Raw genomic sequence first — 21,373 nt, 5'->3', positions numbered from 1 at the left:
ACTTCCCAAAACACTCTGGAAAAAAAAAAGACCATATCTTGATACCCTTTTGGACACTATACAACATACTACAAACGCTCATGCTACTTCCTTGGACCAAATGCCCAAACCAACACTATTGCCCACAATTAGCCCTCTTTTAGCCCTCCTATTACAAAGCAACCACTAGTAGATCTCATTCCCCAAACCATCTGACCTCAAATAGAGTTGTATCCTAACCCAAAATAAAGGATTTTCACATTCACAAGAGATTCCATAAAGTTTTTCTTGTCCAATCATTAATCCCTCCTTTCTAGGTGCATAAGCCTAGGGTTATGCCAAACTCACCTCTCCAAACGTTTCTAGACCCTCCCAATGGATCCAAAACCTTCACTTGATCCTAAAATGACCTTTTGTACAATAAAATAAAGCCCTCATGTGGATGGAATCTCCAGACCTTGACTGTTCCAACCACCAAGTGTTCCCAAACAACACTATGTCTCAACTAGAGACCTTCTTCTCCAATCTCATTGCACATTCCTACATGAAAAAAATACCTACAAGAAGTATCATACATGTTTAACCCTCCTTCCACAAGAAACAACCATCTACATAAAGTGGGAGGGGATTTTACTCATTAAAACAACACAACGGAGTTAAATCTGTCACGTGACTGTCTTATTACAACAAACAAAATGACTTCTTTCTCTTAAACTTTCACTATCCAAATGTTATTAAGTCATGATCAAATAATTCTAAATATTTAGGATTCAAATACAAATATTTTTGATGCCAAAAGACTTACAAACTTTAAAACAAACCAAATTGCATCAGTCACTGTTTGTGACAGTTATAATGTGATAGCAAAATACATAATTTTATTGATTTTTCAAGACTTTTACATTGAGATCTCTAACCATCATGATTTTACTTGGATTGATTTGATCCTTGGGAGAATGATGTAGGAGAATCAAGGTCAAGGTTGAAGGCATGAGAAGACATTAAGGTCTCAAGATAACCAACATAACCATGTTAGAACATTTGATGTAATAAGACCCTGTGAAGGTCCTTTTTGATATGTTTGTAATCACTAAAGTTCAAGTTGTAAGCCATTAATTGAATGAAGATGAAAGGACAAAGGTCATTTATGTAATGCAATAAAATTTCATGGGCAAAGGGAGTCCTAGAATTTACTAAGTTGATAAATGGGGTCAAAGAGTCATAAAATGCATATCAAATGCAAATAAATGCAATGTAATTGGAAAATATGTCAAAATGTTGCCAAACAAGCCACATATGGCACTTGGTAGAGTCATGGGATTAAGTGAAGGTTTATGAGTCTTTTAATCATTATAAAGGTCAATTAGTAAATGTCACAAGAATTGAGTCCTAAAGCCCAAGGTTATCATAAAGGACTGTTATTAAAGATATTAAAAATTGTTCTAAACTGTCCCAAGATAGTTAAAGGGAGTTTGGTTGGGTTTAGGGAGTTAGGAAATTTGAAAAAGGAAAAAAAGAAGCTTATATGAACATGATAGATGAATGTGTAAAGGTGTTGAGGAGATTTCAATGTGATAGCCCTAGAAAATCAATAAAAAAACTCTGTATTTCGCTGTTAAAATTGTCACAGAACAATGACTATGCAATTTGGTTGTTTTTAATTGGTGCAAGCTTTATTTCACTTGAAAGATTTTCTTTGAATATGAAAATGATTGAGAAGGTTATTTTGTAAGTTTCTTTCATTTGTGAACAATCATTTGTAAAGGATTTTGCAGAGATAATAAGAGACTATCACTGTCATGTGACAGAACTTGATTGTCTGAGGCAAACTCAATGAATTTGACCCCTCCCACTACTGTATTGTATATATAACTCATGGAAGAAGGGTTGCTAATGTATTATGCACCTATTTGATATGATTTTGTGTAGAGATATGCAGGGAGATTAGAGACAAAGATCTTTGAATGTGACAGGGTGCTATTTGAGGGTCACTAGGTGAATGGGACAGTTATGAGTTGGGAGATTCCATCCACATGAGGGGTATATTTTCTTGCATAGAAGTTCAAGAATCGACCAAGAGAAGGTGTTGGATCCATTGTAAGGATCAAGAAGTGCTTGGAAGGGTTGATGTTCCAAAGAATTTCAACATCTAACCTTTATAGACGTTTCAGTCCTAAATTCACGTCCCTTGATGTTAGGCCCAAATGGTCTAAGGATTAAGTTTTTAAAAATTGTACAACCACCATGAGGCAAAACTTGCATAAGCTAATTGATTTGTAATTAAGTGAAATCTGAATTCTTCTTTTCACCCTTAGGCCAACCCACTTAGGCCTATTTTTCAACAAATTTCAATTGCAATTATTTCATGGCTGAAATTGTAATGATCTTAGGCTCACAAGTTTTTAGATTTACCCATCTTTTGAGTCACATATTCTTGATTGAAGATTGCATGCTGCTTTTAGCACCTAAGTAACTTTTAGCTTGTGACATCTCTTTGAGGCATTTTGCAAATAACTAAAATACATTGTCTATAAATCCATATTTTGCAAACATCTAGGCCTTCTAGAAATTATAGGATCATTTTAGTTACATTTGAAAACATTAATCAACAATTTCCATATTTGCAGATATAAACATTAACTACAACATGTCCAATTTATTTGCAGTTATATTTTCCTATGAAGAAAGACCACGCCTAACAATATGAACCCAAAACAAAATAATGAGACAATGGTTGCATTGTGGGCTCAGTTCTGAAGAAAACCTGATAAATATTATTGTCCTTGCGAAAAGTGTAAGGGCTTAAAGAATCAAAAAATTCTAATCACAACAGCCCAGAGTCATTGTAGGCAATATGGTCATGTTGAAGGGGGCCACAATTTTCGTCCATTGCTGAATGTGGATTTCCTACTAGAGGAACATGGAGGTGTGAATATCCAAGCTGAGGATAACACTCCCATGGAAGAAGATGATAATGTGCCAGAGGACATGATTGAAGAAGATGGTATTGGGGCAGGTGATGAAGAGGCTCACAATGATGGTACTAGCAAATATGATAATAATGATGAAGATGGTCTTGATATGCCTTTACTTGAGAAGGCACATGAGCCTTATACGAAGGCTCCCAAACAACTCTACTCTTGGCTATAGTATTGTTGGTGAACTTAAAGGTTATGAATAGTATATCCAATGTAGCAATGTCACGTATGCTAAAGTATGTCATTTTTTTCATCTTCAATGTTAGCATGCAATTACTATTCACTATATTAACAATGCATATTTGTTGTTGTAAGTTGATTAGTGAGTTTTTGTTACCACTATCAAACATTTTGCCTCGTTCCAACTGAGAATTATCTAACATTATGGATAAGATTGGAATGAAGTATCAAACAATACATGCATATCCCAATGATCACATTCTATATCATAAATAACATGAATTTGCAATAGAATGCCCTAACTGTCATGTTACTAGATATCAGTCAGATCAAATAACAAAAAAAGTGTCTCACAAGGTTCTTCGGTACATTTCCATTATTCCACACCTTGAACGGTTATTCAGGTGCGCTAGCTTGGCACAATTTATGGATTACCATGCACGCAATAGAAGTCAGGATGACATTATGTGAATGCCTGTCGATGGTTCTACATTTAAAGAGATAGAAGAAACATGGTCACACTTTAAAGAAGAATCTCGTAATCTAAAGCTTTCATTGGTGGTGAACGATGTCAATCCATATGGAGATATGAGATCTGTTTACTCAGTATGGCCTATTTTTGTTATTAACAATAACATTCCTCTTTGGATGTCCATAAAAAGGGAGCACATAATGTTGTCAATGATTGTGTCAGGTATTTTATAATTTTATAATTATCTAAATTAATTTATAAATAGTGCATGAAAATGGTTATAATAATTATGTTCATTCAATTACTAGGTAAATACCAAGTTAAAGATATGAACATGTATATTGAGCCCCTAATTGATGAGTTGTTGAAGTTATGGAATGGCATCACTATGTATGACATCTCTAGACTGATAGGACATCGACAATTTTAATTCCATGCAATGCTTGTATGGACAATACATGATGCCCCTGGGCTAACTCATTTTTGCGATATGTTATATTGTTAAGATCACATATTTTTGGTCTGTTATAGTGCTTACACATTACTATCGAATGCTTAAGTTGCACATGATAATTGTACATGATCCAATTATACATGATCTTTTAGGTCTTCAAACAAACAAAAAAATTGCATCTTCAGTTTGTGGTCTAAAGATGAAATGTCATCATTCGAGAAGTTTAGGAAAGCAGGTGTTTGATGAGTTTAGACACTTTCTCCACAATATTCATAGGTATCAAATTGTCAAAAAACATCTTTTCAATGGGAAAAAAGAGACATCATCAAGGCCATGAAGAATGACACCTCATTTATGGAAGTTGAAATATGATCGATTAAATCATCGAGGTAATGTCCAATTTGTCGTCTGAAGTTTACAATTTGTATTTTGATATTGTCTTATATTTACTAATGCTATAATTGATGCTCGTGAAGGTCGTCAAGGCATCAATGACCAACTTCCTAGAGAAATGAAAAGTTATCTTACTCAATTTAGTAGGTTACCATACTACAAGGATCTCCCAATCGCACATTTGTTTGATGCTATGCATATTGGAAATAATGTAACAGAGACACTATGGAAAATGTTGGATGGAAGGCATGATAAAGAACAAATTGTTAAAAAATTTACTGACATTTATGAATCCAATCATGCACTAAAAGTTTTCATTGAATCAAATAGCAATGGAGACCGCATAAATACAAGTGCCCTTCCTTGGTTATTAATGGAGCAAAAAACCGATGTATCAAAAGAAGTCATAAAAAAACAAAATTTCCAACAGGATTTGCTGCAAATATAAGCACTCTTCCATCAAAGAAAGGTGATTTTGGGCTAGGGTTGAAAACACATGATTGGCATACCTTCCTCAAGGTAAGTCATGTTTTCTATTTACAGTATATTTGTAAGATTGAATGTAGTACCAATTGCATTATTTAATAATATATTGAAATGATCATTTTTTAATGATTGTAGTTCGTCCTACCTCTATCCATTCCACAACAGTTTGACAACAGTATTAAACAAGTTATATATGATCTTGAAAAATACATGAGGTTAGAAGTGATTTTTCTTAGATTTGTAGCATTTTATCTGAAATTTATTGTATAATTTTATTTGAAATCTCCTTTATGTGTTTTTGCATGTTGAATCTCTTTTAGGTGGTTATCATCTAAAGAAATTGATAAAAAAGATATAAAATATTGGAAGAGAAAAAATTCACAGCTTGTGTGAAATGCAAAAGTGTTTACCTCCAACGTTTTTCAATACTCAAGAACACTACCTCATACATCAAGTTGAGGAGATTGAATTGTGTGGACCTGTACAAGGTAGATAAATGTGGATGGTTGAAAGGCACTTGAAATTTATGAAAGCCTTGGTTTGACAAAGAGCATGTCCTGAGGGTTATATGATAGAGGGATATATGATATACTAGACCATGGTGTATATTAGTGAATATCTTCCAAAGTTTGCACCAGGTATCCATGTAGATCGCATTTGGGATCCCAACTATAATGACAAATTCAAAGGGGAGTACCTGACGGGGAAAGGTAGATTGAGGAGGGTGAGAGGTAATTATAATTTATTTTTTGTAATTTAACAATTCTTATCTATCATCAATATATATAAGTTGTTTCTAACTAGTGTAATTGTCTTCTTTATAGTTGGTCATGAGTGGGATGCACTACACTTGTATATTGCAAACAATCTTGATTGGATGATAGTATGAATTGAACAGTCTCAAGAAAATAGTCGCTCATTAACATGGGATGGTGTTGCATCGTTGGTCAAAGAAGCTCATCATAATGGAGATCCCAATGTTACACCAATGGTACTTGATCTAATATATGGCTTAAGAGATACAAAGGTATGCATAAGATTACTAATCATGAGACATAAGTTTAATATCAACTCACAGATCAATGAGAAGATTCTTGACATGTTTGAATAATTGCAGGTCAAGCACCACAAAGCTATGTACTACCATGGCTATAAATTCCACACAAAAAAGTTAGATGAAACGAAGAAAATGTGTGATTTCGGGATAAGGTTTGTCTTCGTGGTCACCAATATTTCATCTAGAATTGACATACATCCTCAACAATCAAAAAATTGATACTATGGCATTTTGGATGATATACTTGAGTGTGACTTTAATTCATTCAAAATAGTTCTATTTGTCGTCAAATGGTTTAGGTTATGAATGAATCGAAATGATCATGATAGGACTGTTATTGAGCACGATAGTGGATTTACTATGATTAATACAAGGTCATTTGAGCCAGTCAGAGATGAGCCCTATGTTCTTCCAAGCCAATGTGAGCAAGTGTTTTACTTTGATGTTCCACACAAACTAGGTTGGTCATTTGTTGTTAGACATGACCCAAGAGGAAGGCCGGTAAATTATAATGTGATCGAAGAAGAAGATATTGAAGAAGCACAAGAGGAAGTAAATGATTATTAGGAATGACAGTTACCCAGTGATGAAGAAGAAGATGGTGATGATTTTGGTCATGCTAACAATAATGGTGATAATGATGATGATGATGTTGATGATGATTATGATCATGGTGATGAAGATGGTGATGATCATGGCGATGATGGTCATGATGATGATAGTGATCAAGAGGATGATGATGGTGATGAAGATGGTGGTGGTGACAACGACGATCAAAGTGACAAGTACGATGATGGTGATGATGATGATGATGATGATGATGATGACATGGATGAAGATCATGATGATCAATGAAATGTCTAGGTAGGATCAATGTCAACTATGATGGAGTCTTGTATGACCAAAATTTTCTTTCCAAACCATATGTGCACATATAAACATTAAGTAGAACATGTCAAATATTATTTTAGATATAAAAATTAGTTACACTAAATTTTTAACTGAAGACAAATGATTTACATATACAATCTACTTTATTATTAATATTTTTTTGGTAATTCTATTACTTAAATTTCGTTACTGATATCTAAGACACACTAATTTTTTTCATAGGGCGATATGGATGCACCATCTTAGACACCTTCAATAGAGGTAAACATTAATTATTGTAAATTTTAATATTAATATAGAAAAAAATTTCATATTATTATGTTCTTTTTTTTAGGGCTTTGGAGTTATTTTGATGATATTATACGGATATTTGATGTCAAATGATAAGAAAAAGCTACAATGATTGCTAATCAAATGCAATCTGAAATACAGGTGTCATATCTACATGACATTGCCCTTAATACTAACCCTATATTCATCACCCAAAAAATTATGCAAAGATACACTAATGAATTTTTTAACATTATCATCAAGGGTGATAGAAGTGAGAAGAAAGAGACACTAAGAATAGAATTGGACCGTAGAATCCAATCTTTGAAGGTAAGCAATAATTCGACTAAAGCAGTAATAGAAGTTGAATAGATATTAATATTTTATAGTATCTTATGGATCATGATCTCTAATTTTATGTGTTCTTGTATAGACATATGTGCCAGTTGCAATATCACATGGTGAACATGGTGAGGGTTGTCATGCATAACCTTCGTGTAAGTAACACTTTGTTTGTTTTGATCAACATTATAACACTTACCTTTTTTTGTGTGGACGTTTCTCGCTATGTACACTAATCTAATATGCTAGAAATACTAATTTAATGAAAATAAAAGCATTTACACATTAAACTACCATAACATATAAGAGAGACAAAGTGAAGTCCTCAAATGAGAATATGAGCTATGGACAGGCTCTCTCAATGAGGATGATCACTTGATTTGGAGATATGTCTATTATGTGGATTTGGGATGTATGCTCAAGCTTCAAAGTTACTTCAATGGTGGAGATGGATAATAGCAAATTGGTAGCCTTGTGAGCTCTCAATTTGGCATTATGAGGGTATGATTAATGGCTTTGTTTCTCAAACTAGCATGATAAATTTACTAAAAGGGGTTGTGATAAAATGGCTTGGGAGGGGATCTAATTTATAGGCCAAGGGCTTGAGGGATGAAGGGTTAAAATGCAAGGAGAGATGAAAGCTTTAGGGAGGGCTAGGATGTATTCAAAGGGCAGCACATGGATTGTGCTTGTTTAGCACCAATCAGGGAGTGACACATGTCACAGGGTGAGTGGATGGAGGAAAGGGCAAGGATGAGTCAACAAAGGAGGCTCAAGGCCTTAAAGACCCTCATAAATGGCTTATAAGAGCAATGAGTGGGTTTGTAAGAGTCTTTATGGCCTTGTAAGAGCATTGAAGGCTTTGTGGTTGGGATAAAGTTTTATGGTTGGGATATTTTGAGGGAGGAGACTTTGGTTTGGCTTAGGAAAGTCTTAAGCTTACTTAGGGAATGTGACAAGGTTAGGGGGGGGATTAGGCTTGGGTTAGGATTAGATTAAGGATGTTAGAGATGTGCAAATAGATGACATTCATGAGAGTGGGTGAGTTAGTGGCTAAGCTAGGTTAGTATGGGTGGATGGGGTGGATTAGGCTAAATGGAGGATTTAGGATAGTTTAGGGGCTATTAGATTTGAGGGTTTTATTTATCAAAGTGAATTTAATAAATTTGGGATTTGGAATTAGATAGGAGAATAGGATTAATTGATAAATAATGGGTTATTTGATTTATCAATTAGGACTATAGATGATTAATTAAATTAATCAGCTAGGGGATGAAAAAGGATTAATTAAATAGGAATTTAATTAATGATGCCTTTAGAGATAGCTAAATAGGATTACCAAAGCGGTGTAATCAGATTTAGGTGTCTACACTCGCTAGTATCCCATTTGATCTTTATCCATTGCAAATGTCTTTGCTAACAATATTCTATTGTTCAACTCATGATGAAGTGCAGACTCCTCCTTCGGTTGGCAGTCTAGTATTGTCTGCTGCATTGTCGACAACAAGGACCATGCAAACATCACCCTCTATGCCCACTAGAACTGGTAAAACCTTGTTTTTCTATATTTTGTAATGTGCTATATTTTGTAATGTCTTTCTACAAGTTGATGAACAATGAAGTAGCATATTAGTGCTTAAATGATGTCTACAGAAGCCTGCATACACACAAAAACATGCATACATACACCATGCATACATACATACATACATACATACATACATACATACATACATACATACATACATACATACATACATACATACATATATACATACATACATACATACATATATATATATATATATATATATATATATATATATATATATATATATATATATATATATATATATATATATATATACCCACGCATAGAGAGACATGGAAATAGGCAGGGAGGTAGACCAACAGAGAGTAGTAGTAAAATTTTCATTTAATTGTCATGATGTTTTAGTTGATAGACCAATAGAGAACAGTACTACTGAAGCTGATCTATTTCTTGGAGCAGTTCGTGTGATTAGTACTGTTTCGTATGAAGGGACATTGTTGCTGAATAAGAAAACTATGTTTCCATTAAAAGAACGAAAGCTTCTAGGTGCTTTAAAATTGTTATTACTTAAAGTGTAAATTTAGTTTACTTTTACATTACTCATTTTGGACTGATAAATCCTTTATGTTTTTGTAGGTAATAATGCTTTCTTTGAACATCTTTTTCATATGACATTGAGACTATTTGGACCCACCATACGTAAAAGGTACGTAGTTTCATATCATTGCTACATAATTTTTCTTTTCTTCTATTTATTGTAACATATTAAAGTTATTGATCTAACAATCTATTTGTTTTTAAAAAGGTGGAATTTACAAGTTGTGGAATTAAAAAATCAGCTGATTGCATCTATTGAGGAGAAATTTGGGAAAAACATTTTTGACACTGGCCTACTTTTGAAAAGAGCAGCAAAGCATATAAAGACTGTGAGGGATCAATATAGAAGGGATCTTAAGGATAACCCAAAGTACAACCGTCCTCCTATGATTCTACCGATGGAGTGGAATGAAATAATAGAAGATGCAAAGGAGAAAAGGCTATGTGAAGATAGAGGTGATGAAGCAGCATATGGCAAAAAGAGGTATGTCATTATAGTATTAAGTACATTGTAATCATGCACTAATTATTGATATTTGTAAATATATAATCTAAGATGTTTGAAATTGTTCATAGATTGCAGGACACATTCGTGGCTACAAAAGCGAGAGTAGAAAAGGTTGGCCAACACAAACTTGGCTCTGGTGGCTATATGAATCTCTTGTCTTGACTTGTAAGTAGAGCAATGAAATTTCATTTTTTTTTCAATATAATGTTGCAAATAGTTTTGTTTAATAAAACCATACATGGAAAATTGACGTTATCAAGTGAAAAACACAGGGCATAGATTTCAATGTGGAGGTCATAGATGAAGATAGAAAAATTGCCTTGAAGGAAGGCTATAAAGTTGTGGTTGCATGCCTACGTGAAGAATCTGTAAGCCTTGCCAAAGAATGTAGTGCACCAAATGATATCTCATAGGTAAATTGGTCAGATGAAAAGTAAATGAAATTAAATAGTTGAGAAGAGTCTTTTTTGGTATTAGTTTTAAACGTAAATTGACTACATAAAAATGTGCATAACATTTTACTGTAGCCTTCATATCCTACCACAAAACCTACTCATGACGAAGGCCATGATGTGCATTATAGTGGTAGAGGTATTTATTTGCTATTCGAAATAAATTATGCAATTATGAATATAATTTAACATCTTTAATTGGAATTTGACGTGTATCCTTTTTTTGAATATTTCAGAGCATGTTGAACATCATATTGAAGGAGTGGACCATGTTCCAAGTGTTCAACATGTTGACGCGATGGAAGATGAAAATGTTAATGTATATGATGTGGCATTGTTAGGTAAGAAAAATGCATTTTATGTTGTACTCGTACTTAATTACAAACTTGTAATATTTAGAAAAAGAAAAAGAGTATGCCAATTTATCCCATTCACTTGTTCTTGCAACAGAGCCCCCTTTAGTGCAGCAACCTCCTGCTCATAATTTGACATTACACATGCTAGAAGAGGAGGAGAATGATGCAGATATGGATGCTCCTATGAGCGCTTTTCTTAAGAGAGCTCATAAAAAAAAGAAAAGAAATGATGTTTTAAAAATCTTCTTTGATAAACCTTGTTGGATACTGAAAGACCTTTGTTTTAAGTAATTATGTATGAATGATGCGTATTAATATAGATTTTTATTTTATGTTAATGAATATTGTTATGTGTTAATGAAGTCTTGATTAGTATTGTGTATTAATGAATTTTATATCATATTAATGAATGTTATGTGATTGTATTGATTGAATGTTATAGTTCATAAATGGATGAAGTATGTAATTAGATGATAATGGGTACTTTAGATTGATGTTAGGGGGAGGGGGTGAGGTCAGATGAGCTTCCACCTTCATGTGGTTGGCCTTGTTAAGTAGAGAATATTATAGTATTCTTGAAATCAAGTGAAGCTCAAACTAACATAAAATGGACACTTTGCATGTCATAGGTCTAAAATGATCCACAACTATTGCTACCCATAACATACAATGCAAATGTGATATGGGATTTATGTATGGCTACCTACAATGTTTGATATTTGATCATTTTGTTCCCTTTATATATTTACCCATTTTTTTTTGCCCTCAGTAATAGTTGTCAATAATGATATTCTGAACTATGCATTAGGTGACTTAGATGACCATTATGGGTAAATACTACAATATCATTCTAATAGAAATGGTTGATCAAAGATTCATCTCCATCTTTGGGGAAGAATTTGATAACTTATATCCAGTGTCCACCTGGACATATAAATCAATTCTATCCTACCTAATATTCTTTCTAGCTAATATTCTACTTTACCTATTTTTTCTTTTGAATGTGGTATAATTGGCTTTTGAAAAACTCTTATGACAACATACAATTGGCTGACATAAACATAAACTTCATCAACCCAGCTTAAACAATAAATAACCATCACACTTCCTGACAACCACTTAAAGAATCATTAACTAAGGCTGAAGTGGTTTATCTTCCAACATTGTAAAAATTATCCCTCTTCAAATTTCTTTTCCCTAAAGCAATTGTAGTGCCAGTTTCTCCAATATTTTGGGGCCTTCCTACATGGTATTGTACTATTGTCCAATGACAAAGCCTTTGATTGAATGAGATATTTTTGTAGCCCCTTTGATCTCAATTCCTTCTCGTATCTGTTTGGAATCAGAATAAAACCTCTATCATCTAGGGAATGTAAGGATCTTGATATTTTAAAACTTTTTGTCCCACTACATTCTGCAAACTTGAGACATGAAATGGTGTTATGCACTAGAAACCTTAGTAGTATCTTAACCAAATATATAACCTATCTGCTAGATCCTTGTAAGACCCATGGTTACTTGGTCCAAGTATCTCCCCTCCTATAATTTTGAGAAAATTTAGCTTATAAGGTTGTCATCTCAAGAAGATCTAATTTTTAACTTCTAATTCATGCTCATTTGAAAGCCAATTTGTTGGAAATTCAACCTGTCTTGGGCCAATTTGAGGTTTTTCTTAGTTTCTATGATAAAGGAGAGTTATAACTATAGAATGTGTACCTAGTAATGTTCCAGGGTTGTATTGTAAACTGTATGATCATGAATCCTGCTAATCTGTAAAAGGGACAGTTAGTGCATGACAAAAGGAACAACTATATAAAAATAGGAAAAAATAAAATATGTAGTGAGATTTGAAATATTTATGAAAATATGGATAAGGTGTGTCTTTATACATGATAGGATCTTAAAATATAAGGATTAGGAGAATTATTATGCCAAACTTGTATTCTGAGATTTGAAGTCAAAATGCCTCTATAATTAATGTCAAATTCTCCTAGACATCTATTCTTAGGATGTCCTAGGATGGAGCAGCTGAAGGAGAACCCAAGTATATATATCAGGACAATGTAGGATTATTTGTTTGTGGTAGTAGTTAGATTTTAGCAAAATGTGAATGCCATCTCCTTGCAAGAAAGATTATCAAGCAACAAAGATGCTGAGTGATGTTCTTTGCTAATGCATAGGGTCTACTTTGGGCTTTCTGAGTCTATTGTTTGAAGTAGAGACATCAAATTTGTTGGGAAATTTTGGTCCACAAGGATACAAGGCTCAAGAAGAGTGTTGCCTGTCACACACAGATAAATGACCACGCATAGGTGATAAACATGAACTCAGTGCAACTCATAAGAGGATACAAGAATTAGCATCCTCAATCTTGGAGTGTGTCACTTCCCTAAATTTAACATTTCTATTATAAAGCAGGTCATTCTCAACAAATTAGTCACCTTTTGAAGCATATCTGGGTCATTTGCCTTCAGCTCCACTTGACATAGCTTTGGAATGACATGAAGAGAATGTAGGAGAAGATTTCTAAGGAGTTAGATATTAAAATTTATTGAGAGGTCTAGACAAATTTAAGATATTAAAATTTGTTGAGAGGTCTAAACAAATTTAACTCCAAGTAAACTACCAATTGTAAAAAACTCAAAATATTTACAACCAAAGAAATGACCAGCATACTACTTCTTTTGATATGACAAAATTTCAATAATGTGAGGATAAATTAGTCCCTGTCAGACTGATTGAAGTTACAATGAAAGTTCTTTTGGTTTAGTTCTATGTATTTTTTGTAGAGAAGCTTTCCTATTTGGATTCTTTTGTCAAATTCGATTTTGACTAAATTTGATTTAGAGAGATTTCCATTCTCTGCTCCTCCCATTTTGATTACAGTTTTAGTTTTGTAACTTGACATTGTGAGTCACATGTGTGAAATTTTGAGTGAATGATGTTGAAAATTGTTCATTGGAAATACAGGCACAACCCTGATGGAATGGAATACTGAAGAAACTAAAAGAAGAGATCAAAGAAAGAAAATGAAGAGATGGAGATGATGAGGTTAGCATACATTTTTTTCTTTTTAAATCTTAGTTGTATTAGAATGCCATGATAAAACAGATTAGAGAATATTAATACATCAAATCATTTGCTATCTTTTATGCTATAAATTAGTATGAAGTCTCTTAATATGAATTGATCCATAGTTATACTTGAGAGAATGTTCATTACAAAATAAGAGTTTTTAAACTTGATATTTTTTAACAGAATAATATTAAATTAAATAAAACAATAGTGAGAACCAATAAGAAGATCTTCACCAGACGGAGTTTGTTGCATTGATTGGTTCTTATAATAGAAAGCAGAGGCTGAAGTAAAGCAAGTTGAAGCAATCCACTATGAGATTATGAAGTTTTATCTATTAAAACATTAATAGACTCAATAACTTGCAGAAAATATAACATTTTAGCACTGTAGAAACCTTGTATCATCAAGAGTAATACTTCTGACTATATGAAAAATATAAAAGTTCTAAACAACGTGGTTTTGTTTTGCATAACATCTTGCATTTTGGCAAGTATAACCAATAGATCACAAACAAGAAAGACATAAATCAATCTCAAATTAATTGCTGAAAGTGTGTTAAATAGAATAAAGAGCAAGTTATTAGACAAAGGCACTTGTTTTATTAAGCTAAAGGAAAGGCCTACTTAACTGCACCAATATTCAATATTTTCAAAGCTTGCCTTTTTGCAGATCCTCTTGTTGGTTGTACAATGTACCCAGTCAAATGCTTGATTAATTAATCCATTGTCACACAATTCATGAAATATTCTTGCTCCAAGCAAGTGGAAAAAAATTCAAAGGCTATCCAAATAAATGTAAAAAAAATTAATGTAGATAGTAAGAGGTGCTTTGGAAAATGCTTACCAGGTAAATCAAAGTCACAAAGATAGAGAAAAGTGTCCATGCACAGATTCTACTGAGGTTCTTCTCACTGAAAGACCATAACTCACAAACTTAGAAGTTGTAGAACACAATGATTTCTTTTCATATGAATAATGAATAGCATTGAATTTACTCACTGCTTCATTGAATATTAATGCCAACTTTCTCAGAGCTCCAAGTCGCAATGCTTCATAATGTGTAATTGGACAATGGCGAAGTAACTTTCCTAAAGCCAACAATGCATTAAAGCGTACATAAGCACTTTCATGCGAGAGAAGGGCAACTAATTTGTGAATTCCCCAAATATCTATGAGCTGCAACACAAATATTTCATCTTATGTAAATATGTCTTTATTCAATAGAAATGCCACCAACACTTGAGCAACTCAAGATAATCATTATAATAATAATAATAAATGCTTATATTCAAACCTTGCCCTTAGCAGAGGTTCTTTGTTGGGATAGATTATTTGGATTGAGAACTATTAAGCATACTCTTTCTCTAAATTCTTCAGCATGTTTTGATCCCCCTGCAGTAGAAAGAGCACAGAAATATGAAGCTCCAGCCAAAGCTCGGCAACTGACTTCATTTGATGTCAGGACATGAAGAACCCATGTACAAATCCATTCATCATAAAGTGCTGAAAGCTCACTTTCACTGTTACAAGCTCCTGACTTGTCCTATTTAATTTTTGTTTCCCCAACAAAATGTAAGAAAATATTTTGTATTTACAAAGCAGTATTCTTTCATCTCAAATATTTATCTAAAGATTATTTTTTAAAATGGAAGACTGAGAACCAAAAAGTAATACTAAATCTTCCCAATAAGGTGAGCTATATGCTACAATTAACTTTTGAGGGTTTAGAGTGTACACTAGAAATGTGTCACACTCTAAACCCTTCTATCCAAATGATTCCATGAGTTTGGAATGTTTGGATGCCGGCTTAGAGCTCCCTATCCACAGAGTGCAAGAGAGTATATTTCAAGAATAAGAAGGCTCTCAGATGAGCCTTAGAGATACTCTTCTTGCTAGTAAACCATGAAATGGGAGGTTCCAAAGACAAGATGCAAGAATGCAAGTGTCTACAATGAGTTCCTCAAAGATGCAATGCAAGATGGAAGCCAAGCTAAGATGATAATGCAAAATGCAGCTATGCTAAAATATGTATGAGAGTGTTACAATCCCATTATTAAGCTATGTGAGATTAAGCTACATGTAAAAATGAAAGCTAAGCTAAGCTAGAATGCCATGATGCCATGGATGAGAGAATGTAGACAAGAAATAGAAGTTCTCCACAAAGCTCCAAAGAAACCTGTTAGAAAACCTGTAGCATAACAATATTCAAAAGATGGATTCTTTGAGGGGGAAATCTCTCTCCCTTTTAAAGTCGTACAGATGGTAGAGATCAAGATGAAGATGGTGGATGATCAACGGTGGAATTTGAAAATAGGTGTGATCCATGTGCACACACAAGTCAACCAATAGAATATAAGTTGACTTGTCATATAAGACAAAAGTCTCACAAGCCTTTTCTTTTAATTGTAAAATAGAGAAAGGACTTTATGTGTGCACTTTAAGTGGGTTAGAAGAATGGGGTGCTTTATTTAATTAAAAGGGGACATGTTCTTTTAATCAAATAATGAACTTAGGATAGCATAGTCAAACTATAGGTTATAATCAAATAAATTGATTATTAGCAATTTGGCTTAGGTAAATGATTAAATTAATTTAGCCAAAATGCTGAGAAGGGGGCTAATAGTCTAGATGACCATTTTTAGGTGATTACATTTGCCCCTCTTTGACTAATGCGTGATCGATCTGGGAACACATTATGTCAAAGAACAGAAGCCAAGTAGGCAGCAATAGAAATAGATATCTGATTTTGAAGAACAAAATGCAGAAATAGATAGCAAGTCCTGAATGCACAACCTGATAGCGGTAGTACTAAACTTTAGGAAGATGATGTTAGGATCCGAAAAGAATTCTAACATCTAGCAAAGTGAATAGATCGAGAGCAAGTGATAAGGTCAAACAAATGCTCCTAAGAAATAGATAGCTATAACAATCAGCAATAGAGTATTTCTGCCCCCTCGGGATCAAAATCAAAATGAGGTAAGAGGAAGCAGAAAGTAGCTAGACATGAGAAAATCGAGATATAGCGATGTCTGATATGATAGATAAATGATTAGAACCCAAGAATGACTATAAGAAACTGATAAAATGCCCCATTTTGACCAAAGTTGACTGCGAAAGATAAATCATAAAAATTAGGTCAAATTGAGTAGAAAGAGGATTTAGATGTGAAAAGGTGAATAGAAGTAGATATGAAGTATGGAAATGATGACGACATGAAGAAATGAAGATGCCCCAATGATGATTCAGAGATTAGACCTCAAAGGGTCAGCTAACACTTAGAAGAAAGTAGAATTTTAAAAGACAATTTTGACCATCAAGATGAACTCGAATTTGGATTTCGATCCCGAAAATGAATCTAGGATGTTGAAATTATTTAATAGGTCAAAACTTTATATAATGTGATGATAAGATAGAAAAGAGATGAAGTGAAAGATTAAGAAGGTGAAAAGACATGAACAAGAAGAAAGTAAAGAAATATATGAAAAGAGTTAGCTGATATGTCCACAAAAAGATGAAGAGAGAGCTCTCCCCATATGCAAGAATGCAAGACTAATCTAGAAATGAACGTAAAATGCAAGCTAATATGCAAAGTGGTTTACTAGCAAGAAGTGCATAACATTTAGACTCTTAATTTCATCATTGAGCATTTATTAGGGACATCATGAGATCATACAACCATCACTAGTATAACTATGAGGATATGAATATGATCGATATTAGATAGGTATGTGGAAATCCAATCTAAGCATCAGAGACATGTAAGTCAAGATAACTACACGATTAGATTCCCTAAGTTTTAATTTAGCAAGATTACACCTATATCAAGGCATAAGCGCCAGGATAAACCCTGAGTGCGGTCTTGCAAAATAGTCAAGGATGATACATTTGTAAGTCAACGTGTTGAATAGGACCAGCATAAATGCTTACAACACTATAGACAAACAAAGTATACCCACAAGCAGAAATCAAGAAGACATGCCCCATGCCCTCAGTCTTCTAGTCAATGACATCCTCGAAAGACTATTAGGGAGGTAACACATGGAAAATAAATCATCATAGACAACACAGAAAGTAGATAAAGATCAGCATAGCTCAGTCATTTAAGTGTTAAAGTGCGTGTGTGCAAGTCACTTGGCCATTTCTTCCAGACTTGATTCTGATAGTGAGAAATATCGCGACATCGGAGACCATAGGTAAACTATCTGTAAAGTGTTGAAAAACACTTGATGTCAAGGTGGGAGAAGTGTTGAGAAACACTATTTTGTGAGTTTTCAAAGAAACCCTAATGCACAAGAATACCTCAAAAGGCTAAGCAACTATGCCCCTGCAACAAGGAAAAGAAACAATTCCAAGCTAGGAAATGTGTAGCAAAATAGGTGATTGAGACTGATAGACATAGGTGCGAGGGTTTCAAGTAGCGCCTGTTTCCAGGTTTTCACCACTTGACAAATTTTTTTCAGGACTTTTTTTTTTTTTTTTGGGTGATACATCAAAGTGAGGTTTTCACTAAGATGATCATTTTTTCAGGACATTTTTTTGATTTTTAGGATTTTTTCAGGCTCATTTATAATTTTTTTTGGATTTTTTTTTTAGAATAATTTAGAGATCACTAGTTCTCAAGCAAGATCACATCATTTTCTCCCAATGTCTAGCAAGGTATAGGACATGATGGAGAAACAAGTCGGTGGATAGACAAAGATGGATAAGAAAGGAGTATGAAGCAAGTGAAAATGATCCTCAAGGACACACTCCTCAAGAGTACCCAAGCTATGAAAAGATAGCCATATAAAGTAGGTTTTGGATAAGAAATGGAAGAAATGAGCAAGATAGCGTGTAGGATAAGCGGTGAAGCCAACAAGTGCGATAACATATAAGATAAGCGATGGAAGCCAATGAGTAAGATAACATGTAGGATAAGTGGTGAAGCCAACAAGTGCGATAGCATATAAGATAAGGGATGGAAGCCAATGAGTAAGATAGCATGTAGGATAAGCAGTCAAGCCAACAAGTGAGATAGCATGAAGTGTGTAGTCCAAAAGAGTAGCCATGTCAAGAGACCTATGAGAACCATGTTTCATTTATTATGATCAAGACCAAGGGATCAACTAGATAGTATAGTAATGGGACAGAGCAATAAAAATAAAGCTCAAGATGGAGGCTATGAGGGAATGGGAGAGCACAATAGAAAATCTCATGGATAAGATAGCCAATATGCAAAGATAGCTCAACATTGTCAAGATCAAAGAGAGAAGAGGGGATAGATGGATGATGGAAGAATTATGCATGATGCCTATTTGCCAAGTTTTCATCATGGTACTTATCCAAGGTGCCACAAGATGTAGTTTTCACCATAGGATAAATTTATTTCTCTTTACTTTTGCTACCAAGGTGCCACAAGAAGTGGTTTTCACCAAGGCACATTTTTATTTTTTTTCATTTTTTCATTTTTATTTTTTTGAATTTTTTGAATTTTTAGAAAGAGCTCAAGCTGTTTGAATATAGATAGTGCTCCTATAGAAAAGATAAGTCATGATAAGCCAAGACCATAGAAAGGTATGCTCAAAGATGTTGATAGGGTGATGAAAGAGAAATGGTAGTAGGAAGAATATATGAAGGATAATAGTTCATGTATAGAAAGTAAGTGTAAGCTTTGGAGGATTTCATGAGGGTAGTTGAAATATTGTACAAGATCAACATTGACACACACCTTGAAGGGTATTGGAATGATGGAGGAATCATGGATGAAGTAGCTTGAGGTTTAGATGTATGAGGTGGTAGAAGAGATTTGGAAAAAAGTGGAGTGGAAGGCTTTGGCATAATTTTAGGAAGATTTTTGGAAGAAGATGGAATGGAAGCCTTTGGAAGCTTGAATGTCAACTTTGAAGTATTTTCAATATTCAAGTCTTTTAAAAGAGGCTTGGGAATCCACATAGCTTTAGATTTTCCTCGTTCTTTGGGTGCTTGAGAGTGCATTTGTATAATGATGGATTTAGGAACCCATATTTTCTTTGGTTTAGCTCTTTGAGTAGTGGACCTTTGCGATCTCTTTTGTGCATTCTCCTTCTTAGCATTCACATGTCGATTAGATGGGACATAGTGATCTTTCTTTTTCAATGGATTCTTATGTTTATTCTCACTTCCAAAGGACTTGGGATTTGTGGATGAATAAAGATGATATGAATGGTTTAGATGTATAGATGGGTGAAAAGTCATCAAGGATGAGTGTCTTTGTTGATCTTGAGGTATTATAGGAGAGCTAGGGAATGAGCTAGGAGTGAATGTAGGAGATGAATGAAGATTGAAGATGAGCCCATTCCCAAGTGTAGTAATGAATCTCAAAGCTCCTTCAGCTTGAGCATATCATGTCCTTTGGATGATCTTTCTGAAGCTGCATCAACATTGTATCCTTCAGGTGTTTGATTCTTCATCTTTCTTCTTTATTATTCTACATAACAATTCTTATGGTTTAAGTTTTTTAGCATCAATTTGTAATTTCAGTCAAAAATCTCTATATATCTTTTCTTGCCAGATAGGGTTGCTTAGTTTTTATGTAAATGTCTTTGCTTTTGCAGCTTGGACTTGAATTCACCACCAATGTTCTTTATACTCAACCAACAATATATTTGTACCAAGTATAGTGCATTTTAATGGTATAGTTCATACAATGTTAATGTTTACTCAAGAAGACTATTTTTATTTAGTTTTATTCACCAAGTTTCCTTTTTAGTTTGATTTTGAGCTGGTGATGATTGAGACTCAAATGCCTACAAATGCTTCATGTAGTGTCTAGTCTCAAGCCTGGCAAGCTCCTAGCTCTTATTACAGTTTACTTACTGCAATGTCACATCTAGTTTGCATGTGATTCTACTGACCTAAAGGATCCTTAACCACAAACAACAGTAGTCTCCTCTGCCCAAGATAATACAACTTTGTTTCAATTTAAATAAGAAAATTGCAGCAACATTATTAGTGAGGATTTGTGTCTGCTCAAAAACTTCTTATCTAAGAAAGTCTTCCTGAGGGTTGTGAGCTTGTGTACTTCTCCTTTAGATCAAAGGTTCAATGTGAGCATGTTGCTAAGATCCTGCCCAAGGTTACAAATGCAAAGTGAACTAGTTTTTAATGCTTCTCACTAGCAATAAAGCATGTTTTATTAGCCCATTATCTAGTTGGTTCACCTTTATTTCAAATTTAATGTAGGGATGAGGAGCTTCTTTGTCAGGGTGTTGCATTGAATGATGAATTAGATCATGTGCTAGGGAAACATGACTCCATTACTACAGGGTCTCCTGTGACGTGAAAAAGAACATCAACTCATGCTGCTCCTCT

This window comes from Cupressus sempervirens, chromosome 9, assembly GCF_028749045.1.
Source record: "Cupressus sempervirens isolate cs-2001-9-10 chromosome 9, ASM2874904v1, whole genome shotgun sequence".
NCBI lineage: Eukaryota > Viridiplantae > Streptophyta > Pinopsida > Cupressales > Cupressaceae > Cupressus > Cupressus sempervirens.
The sequence above is the reverse complement of the archived record's forward strand: the minus strand, read 5'-3'. Positions refer to the sequence as shown.